Source organism: Anabrus simplex, chromosome 8 (genome assembly GCF_040414725.1).
Source record: "Anabrus simplex isolate iqAnaSimp1 chromosome 8, ASM4041472v1, whole genome shotgun sequence".
Classification (NCBI taxonomy): Eukaryota; Metazoa; Arthropoda; class Insecta; order Orthoptera; family Tettigoniidae; genus Anabrus; species Anabrus simplex.
Genome location: NC_090272.1, coordinates 72,181,810 through 72,187,809, shown reverse-complemented (window position 1 = coordinate 72,187,809; position 6,000 = coordinate 72,181,810).

The following is a 6,000-nucleotide window of genomic DNA, read 5'->3' as shown; positions in this document are numbered from 1 at the left end:
CGGCTCCATGGCTAAATGGTTAGCGTGCTGGCCTTTGGTCACAGGGGTCCCGGGTTCGATTCCCGGATAGGTCGGGAATTTTAACTATCATTGGTTAATTTCGCTGGCACGCGGGCTGGGTGAATGTGTCTTCATCATCATTTCATCCTCATAACAACGCGCAGGTCGCCTACGGGAATCAAATCAAAAGACCTGCATCTGGCAAGCCGAACTTGTGCTCGGACACTCCCGGCACTAAAAGCGATACGACATTTCATTTCATTTCCACCACCACCTACGCGAGTTTATGATGCAATCTATTCCAACTTTTCCTCGTCGGTGAACAAAATGGACGATGGACGACAAAAATGTCGGCATGGTGGTGGCCATGTGCAACCTAATACCAACGCCCTCCAAGATATTTTTCTTGTTTCGATCCTCGAAATCTTTCTACCGAGCTCGATAGCTGCAGTCGCTGAAGTGCGGCCAGTATCCAGTATTCGGGAGATAGTGGGTTCGAACACTGAAAATGGTTTTCCGTGGTTTCCCATTTTCACACCAGGCAAATGCTGGGGCTGTACCTTAAGTAAGGCCAAGGCCGCTTCCCTCCCACTCCTAGCTCATTCCTGTCACATCGTCGCCATAAGACCTATCAGTGTCGGTGCGACGTAAAATAACTTGTAAGTAAAAGAAATCGTTCTTGATTTGGTCCCAGAAATCACCCCCCGACGTATGTAACAAATGTTTGGATGTACCCTGTATAACTAAATTATGTATAGAACGCTTGCCCTAAACCACACAAGTAGTTTCTGAGGATGGCTATAGAACCCTTAGGATGATAATTTATTATAACGTTCTTTAAGCCAAACTGTCGACAGAATGCTACAAACCGAGCGAATTGGCCGTGCGGTTAGGGTCGCGCAGTTGTGAGCTTGCAGTTGGGAGATAGTGGTTCGAACCCCAATGTTGGCAGCTTTGAATATGGTTTTCTGTGGTTTCCCATTTTCACACCAGGCAAATGCTGGGGCTGTATCTTAATTAAGGCCATGGGCGCTTTCTTCTCTGTCCTCGTCCTTTGTTGTCCAAGGTTTCAAAAACCTGCTCTGAGTTAGTATGTTAAACCACTACCAATAACAACAAAAATGCACACATCAACGATCCCTGCGAGTGACACGTTTTGCAACATTAATAATAATAATGAAAAAATGAAATGGCGTATGGATTTTAGTGCCGGGGGTGTCCGAGGACATGTTCGGCTCACCAGCTGCAGGTCTTTTGATTTGACGCGCGTAGGTGACCTGCACATCGTGATGAGGATGAAATGATGATGAAGACGACACATACACCCAGCCCCCGTCAGCGAAATAAAACAATTAATGTTAAAATTCCAGACCCTGCCTGGAATCGAAGCCGGGACCCCGGTGGCCAAAAGCCAGCACGCTAACCATTTAGCCATGGTACCGGACATTGTATGATGATAAACTGGGTTAAAAGTCAGGTTGTGAGTTTCATAAATAGGAAAAGTCCTCTCAGTTTTAATAACCGCGTTGATGGGGTGAAAGTTCCTTTTGGAGATCATTGTAAGTACTTAGGTGTTAATATAAGGAAAGATCTTCATTGGGGTAATCACTTAAATGGGATTGTAAATAAAGGGTACAGATCTCTGCACATGGTTATTAGGGTATTTAGGGGTTGTAGTAAGGATGTAAAGAAGGCATATAAGTCTCTGGTAAGACCCCAAATAAAATATGGTTCCTGTGTATGGGACCCTTACCAGGATTACTTGATTCAAGAACTGGAAAAAAATCCAAAGAAAAGCAGCTCGATTTGTTCTATTCTTGAGTTTTCAAAGCTGTCTTCAACACCATGTTTGGTATGAATATAATTACCTAAGGGCTCGGATGTTTAGGAAAAGTCATATTTTGTATTTGTCTCTATTTTCTTGCCTGATTGGATTTTGGTGCAAATCAGGTGAGTATCGTCACAATTAAGTGATTTTTAATTGTCATATAAATGCATATTTTGGCAATTTTTTGTCATAAGCTTATATTTTGAGCTATTTTCGTAGAAACGTCATATTTCGGTCATAATTCGGCGGTTTGACGACAGCTGTAGCTGTGCAGAATCATCTTCAACTTATCGAATGCTAACTAGTATTCACAAAACTGCTTCTCGCTTTCACATCTGAAGTTAATACAAGTGGAATACTCTGCTTCTTCTATCAACATTGCGCAAGAATAGTTTTCAAACAGTTTGTCAGAAATTCTGGCATATATTAAGTCACTTTGGGATTATATCGAGTGCAATTACTCGTTTAAAAGCTGCTAGCTTAGACATTCATGCAAGTACTGCAATTGTGGGAAGTGTGGAACTTTCAGTACAACAGTCACATGTACATTTAAAATGTTGTGTGATCTGATAATCTTAGCGAACTTAGTACTTTATAGGTACCTACAGTCACTCCCATAAATATTCGGCCACTGATGAAATCCGCGAAAAAGTGGTGACAATAACGCACCCATGAGCCGAATGTGAAACCAAATGTGTCCAAGTTATGAAACTACATTTGGTTGCTTAGGCCGAAGAGGAATCACGGAACATTGATGTACAGTATGCTGTATAAGAAAGGCCATAGTGGACATAGGTGAAATGACACGCCTCAAATATATTCGGTCACCTGAAAAGGCCGGGATTGCTGTTGTGTTCATTGACGGAGATAAGGCAGATAGCGTTGGAAAATGTTCAGTTCAGGAGTGCGGTGTCGCGTGACACGTCGTGCAGAAATCATTTGCTGCAGTGTTGCGGAATGGTGCAAAAGACAACACAATACCACTTTTGAAGAACGCCAGCTCGTGATATTCCATCGTGCTCGAGGTAAATCGCATAGAAAGATATCGCAGATGCTTAACAAAACCAGAACAACAATTGAAGATATAATAAGACGATGCAAAAATGAAGACAGAATGATTCAATTCCCCATACAGGCAGACCAAGAAGGCTGATACAACGAGAGGAGCGGTTGTGCTTCAGAACGGAAAACGAAATCCGAAAATTGGTGCTCCGAAACTGGCAGCAGCTATTTTAGAGGAGTGTGGAAAGAAAGTAGGTACTGATACCGTGCGAAGAGCACTGGGAAGGAATGAGTTCTTTCGGAGAAGAGCTAGGAGGAAACCATACATTTGTGCAGTAAATAAAACAAGCGGCTAGAGTTCGCAAAAACCTTCGTACGCAAACCCAGTGCTTGGTGGCAGGATGTGTTATTTATCGATGAGTCAAAGTTCAACGTCTTCGGGTCCGATGGCAGGCAATTTGTGTGGCGGAAACGTCACGAGGAACTGAGAACAAGCAATTTTGAAGCAACGGTAAAAAAATTGTGGAGGAAGAGCAATCGTGTAGGTATGTGTAGCATCTAACGGGGTTGGTGCACTGAGTTTCATTGAAGATACTTTGACAAAAAAGGGGGGTATTTGGCTATCCTCAAAAACAATTTGCAACAATTTGAGAAACAACATGATATACAGTGTACTTTCAAGTTCTACCAAGATATCGACCTCAAGCACAAGTCGTAACTTGTCAGGGAGTGGCTGTTGTACAACTGCCAGAAGGTCTTGAAACTCCACCACAATCACCCGACCTGAACCCCATCGAGAAGGTATGGAGTCGAATGAAGGCAGCTCTGCAATTGCGGCGGCCATGTTCCTTCAGAGACTTGAAGAGGAGACTGCTACAAGAATGGGCGGCATTAAGCCCTGATTATATCAAGAAAGTTATCGCCAGTATGCCGAAACGACTGGAATAGGTCCTAAAACATCAAGGTGGACCTACAAAGTACTGAATGTGTAACATTGTTGTGAATTTTGCGAGTTTATGTTGCTTTTTGTATAGTGGCCGAATATTTTTGAGGTGGCACTGGAATTATTGCTTTTATTTAATGTACGACAGAGGGCGTACTAATGACTGTCAGAATATTTTGAATTACATCACAATGTTTGTAGAACGTGTTACTAATTTTCCTACATGTTTCGTTGTATTTAACTTTATCATTATAGTGTAAGAATAACTACCCAATAGAAGTGTGTGAAAAATCAGACTGACCGAATATTTATGGGAGTAACTGTATGTATTCACAAATGTTTGATAAGTGAATGAAGGACAATAGACTGTGAATAACTGCTTAACATGTATATTCTGAAAATTAATATGAAAGTAAGAATAAAGAATGTAGTTAACAAATGTGTATCAAAGGAATTGCCGTTTCGATTTATAACCTATTTAAAAACTGCCATATTTAGATTAATAATTTTCGGGTCATATTTTTTTCATTTTTACGTCATATTTCGTCACTTTTGAGGTCATATTCGCTTGCTTATTTGGGCTATTTTTAGGTCTTAAACATCCGAGCCCTATAATTATATATTCACAAGAACATCAGCACATGTGCAGCAGCCCGCCTGGTGGTCACGATCGTTAAGACGTTGAAGTGTAAACGGTCCCACAGCGTGGTTAGCCGATTCGAGTCCCGTTGGTAGAAAAAATGTCACCATCAGAATGTTGGCCGGCAGGGTAGAAGAGGAGGTGGAATACAATTTCTAATCACTAGATTGCCTGCCAAAAGCCTGGGTTAAATGCCAAACCTCTCTGCAGTGCTCATATAGGAGAGTGAGGGCATATGACGCTGTTGATGGTGATTCGTCCGTCGGATGGAGACGTTAAGCTTTGAGCAGACGCCTTGGTGCTATTCGATAGGAACAGACTATGTGCCGGCACAGGGTTTCACTCTCTCTCTTCCTACTGTCATATATCACGTCATTCATTACATCTCATTAACTCCTTTGACGTTGACGTCAGGAAAGGCATTCGGTCATAAAAAGCCGCCACGACAGATTCATCTCACCTTATACCCGACCTCGTAGAGAAACGGGACAAGGGTTCGCTTACAAACAAACAAACAAACAAACATCAGCACACGTACTGTGTGTGCCCACAAGTATCCTGAATTTTATAAAAACGCTAGTAGACGGAATGTTGCAACTTGGGGAAAAACAAAAAAACTATCGTATGCACAAATATAAAAACTGCTTCGACTCATACTTTACAAATGAAATGGCGTATGTCTTTTAGTGCCGGGAGTGTCGGAGGACGTGTTCGGCTCGCTAGGTGCAGGTCTTTTGATTTGGTGCCCGTATGCGACCTGTGCATCATGATGAGGATGAAATGGTGATGAAAACGACATATACACCCAGCCCCAGTGCCAGCGAACTTGACTAACGACGGTTAAAATTCTCTACCCTGCCGGGAATCGAACCCGCGACCCCTGTAACCAAAAGCCAGCACGCTAACCATTCAGCCATGGAGCCGGATTCATACTGTACAGAATGCAACACATTGATAGGGGGGCTGGATTAACAATAATTATGAAACAAAGTTGGTGGAGCAGAATGCTTAACGAGTCCTTGATAATACCTATTATGAGTGTATTTATCGCGTCTGTTGATTGTATTAAGGGAGATAAAAGTGTAATTTTACTGTGTGATAGTAAGGTTCGTTAACATCGACAAAGCAATGAAATACTTTTATTCTTAAAGTTGAAAAATGTGTTAAATATTAATGATAAATAACCTATTGTATTTCTGAAGATGGAAACATAAAGTACGAAGGATAGTGGATATTCTTACGGAAATAAGATATAAAAATTCAGGGATATAGTACTGTGTTTATATTATATAGACACGGGGAGTGTTTCGAGCTGCGAACCTCGACAATAATATTGAAAAAACTGGAAGTTATTCTTTTTTATTCATGTATTTTAAATAGGCCTATATATAGGGTAATTTGGGGTAAAATTTTGGTAATGTTAGAGTTATTGCAGGGAGTAAAGAATACAGGGAGATGTCTTGGAGCTCTGAGAGTGAAGCCCAATGATAGTGGTTTACATGGGGAGGGAGGGGGGGGGGGGCGTGGTCGTAAATAGGCGCGAGAACGCATGCTATTTTATGATAGTCAAATCTGTCACAGCTCAAT